The sequence below is a fragment of the Atta colombica genome, unplaced genomic scaffold (assembly GCF_001594045.1).
Source record: "Atta colombica isolate Treedump-2 unplaced genomic scaffold, Acol1.0 scaffold112, whole genome shotgun sequence".
Lineage (NCBI taxonomy): Eukaryota > Metazoa > Arthropoda > Insecta > Hymenoptera > Formicidae > Atta > Atta colombica.
In genome coordinates this window covers 341,934-345,569 of record NW_017259198.1, presented here as the reverse complement: position 1 = coordinate 345,569, position 3,636 = coordinate 341,934, and the positions used below count along the sequence as shown (strand labels likewise).

Sequence of the window (3,636 nt, the reverse complement as noted above, 5' to 3'; positions counted from 1 at the left end):
ATATATATATCTTAAAATAAAAAACATTTTGTACTATAACATTTCACAGAAATCCGTATAACAAATCAACTAAGACTCCTTATAAATCAAAGAATTGGAAAGGATCTGAGCAGTAGGAATCAAACGCAGAAGACGTCGCGCAAATAATACATAAGTGTGTAATAATTATAAATGTGAAACTTCTTATTTTTTATAGTGAATAAAGAAATTTCACACTTATAAATGTATTATTTGCACGACATCTTTTGCATTTGACTCCTACTGCCCGTATCCTTTCCAGTTCTTTGATTTCACAGAAAGTTATTAAAAAAATCACAAATAGAAAGAAAATATTGAATAATCTTTGTATGCAACGATTTTAAAGAATGTAATCATAGGACGCGATCGTTAACGTGGCACAAGAAAAAATCAGGAACACCATCTTTTGTTGGCACGTATCGATCGCTTCAGAATTCATCGATCACTTCTTAACTTAGTCATATATTAATATAATGAATTAGTCTGGCGTGCGACTGCCACCGATGCTTGTGCTTGAATTTCCTTCCGCAGATTGGGCACTCGAAGGTGGGATCTTTCCCGCATTCGACCCGTAGATGTTTCTTCAATGAGTCCCGCCACATGTATCGTTTGCCACATTGATAGCAAGACCAGGTTTTCTGGGAAGACGCTGAAAAGAAAGACCGATGATCATTAAATTGTTCTCTCGACTCTTTTTTCTCGACCAAAACATCGAAAGCACGCGATTTAATGCGTCTTGGTGTTGGAAGAGCGCTAACTCTTATTATATCATTGTGATAAATAATCGCTGTGTTTTTATATTCTGCTCTCGGATAAATTATTAGAATTCTTTAGAATTCTTTATTGTCGGATATGTAATATATGTATGTAATACTTTGATATTGAACTGATCCCGTGTATCGAACATTATATCGCATATAATAGAAAAGTTGCTCGCGTAAAAAAGAAAATATTTTATAAAGAAGAATCGTATTATAAACTATCGTACATATAAAAAATATCGAAGAAAATTCGTTTAAACAATGAAGAAACAAAATTTTATTATATTATATTACAAATAATCAATACAAGAATGAATTGCGGTTTCAATCATACAATTGACCATACAAAAATAATATATGCGATTCCTAATAAGAAAAAGTTAGTAATAGATAATATCATAATCGCAATAAGTAAATTTGCTGATCAATTAAAAAATATATAAGCTTAAGAGAACATAAGCACCAACTTGCGAAAATTAGGGAGGCACTGAGAATTGGGAGGGAATACATCAATCCATTCTTTGCGATGCTACTAATAGAAATAAATCGCTAAAATAATTAAAATCTATCAAATTAATGAAGATTTTAATGATTTCAGCGATTTATTTCCATTAAGAGCAAAAAAGTGGATAATGTTGTGTATATTGTCTCATGTCCTTTCTCAGATTTCTTTCTGGTACGTGTATGTGCATACTCGGAATTCTTTACAGGGGCATGTTTAAATTCTCACTTGAATGCTCCCTATATCATGTCATCTTATTGTTTAACAAACTTTGAACAAGGACATGATATCCGAGAAATACCTTGATGGGAATTAGAACACGCCTTAATAAACGACTTTTCAGTATTCTGCAATAATCATTTCATCCTTGTTTAACATTGGCGAATAACAAGAATGTAATGATACACTGTGTCATACCGTGTCATTATACTGTCTCTTGTTGGAAGATTGTCCACCCTAGGACAGCAGACGACATGCCCGCGTTACTACTTTAATTCGCCGCATCAATGTTATGTATAGCATATGTCACGTGGTCGGTGCTTTCTCATAGTTTTGATTGCAGAAATTATTTGCAATTGTTAAAAAACCTTTTCTTAAACAATCAAAAGGTAAAAATTATTGAGCATTGCCTTCCCCTTCTATTAAAATTACTGAGAGGGAGGAGGGGGGGGGGGGGGCAAAAAGTAGTCTGCTTTCGCATAGTCGGCGACTATAAGAGAATAATGTATTATGTATCGAGATGAAAAAATAAAAACACTAAAATCTTATTACTTGCAAAAATAAAAAAACTATTAAATAAATTTGAATTTCTTAAAATAATTTATATATTTTAAATGTTAATTATACGTCATTTTTATCCCCATGTGCGAGTAAGATTCACAATCAGTAAGTTCACAATCATATTATAATAAACACTTCTTATATACATATATGTTATTATCTATTATTATTTCAGTATCATAATATAAGAATTAAAGAAAAATAAGAAATAAAAAAATTTCTGCGTATGATGAGATTTATTTACACAGATAATCAATATTAATTAACTAATTTGACGTAATCATGTTTACAATGCATATGAACAAATATAACTAAAATGCGAGATATTTGCATGTACGAATATTTCGTTATTATGTCTATTACTGAAAGTCATCTTACCCGCATTGTGTTTATTTATTTGATAAAAATATTGCAATATAAAAAATTAAAAATATTGGACATATATCGATACGTTCCATTATTCTATATTTTTAGCTATAATAAACTGTGATCTAAAGAAAATCAAATTACTATACTTATGCCATTCCTTATAAACTAATATTAAAAAATTATATTATTATGAGTGCATCTAAAACAAATTGTTATTATATTCATTTTTGTGGACATATTGAAATCAACAAAAGATGATTTATTATTTCTATATCAGCTCTTATCTGTTATTATTTTAGAAAAATTAGTCATTTTACCCCTTTCTCGCTGTCTTTAAATTATATCGAAATATATAGGTTCAGCGTAACGGTCCGCCTGATTTCTCAGACACTTCCGACAGTTAAAAAATATATAAAATGAATATTCATCTGTTTTATACAGGCTATGCGAAAAAATTTTTTTTTAATTTTTTATGAAAAGAAATAACAAAATCTTTTTTATTGCATGTTGTATAAAGCAGATGAATGTTCATCTTTCAGTTTTTTTTTAACTGTCGAAAGTATCTGAAAATATCCTGTATACAGTGTAAAATCCCAAAATTCGTGAATCAAAATGTTACAGTAAACAAGTTTTCAAAAAATTAAGTAAAAAATTATTTATATTAAATTTTATATTATATATTAAATTTTTATGTTAAATAATAGAGTTTGTGAAATAATAAGAGTTTTAATATAGCCAATTATGGATTACGTTTAAATAGATTATGTGCTGCAGTGCGTGCTTACTAATATTACCTCACGCACGATTCGTAGACAGATGACAGTCTAAACATAATCTGTAAATGACTGTTTAAACTCTTATAACTCAAAAACTACTACTTGAAATAAATCTAAATCGTAGATATAATTGTTGAAATAAATCTAAATCGTAAATGATATAATCGTAGATATAATTGTATATAAAATATGTCAATTTTTTTATATAATTATGTATAATTATATATGAAACATTTTTTTATATATGAAGAAGTGAGAATCTTACAACATACGTTCAGACATACTGATGGTCCCGAAGTAGGCCGAAATGTTTATGAGTAACTAATTACACTACAGTTTTTTACAATAAATAATTTTTATTTTCGCACTAACAACCGCGCAAAAAACTCTCATTAGCCCTTGTTTGTTTTTGTTTTTCTCAAGAATTTAG

General features: G+C 28.9%; 1 protein-coding gene across 1 annotated transcript in view; it reads right to left on the bottom strand.

The window, feature by feature from the left end:
• LOC108693997 (zinc finger protein 134-like) overlaps positions 1-3,636 on the bottom strand; it is a 12,606-nt gene that overhangs the window by 6,117 nt on the left and 2,853 nt on the right. The window lies entirely within an intron of this gene.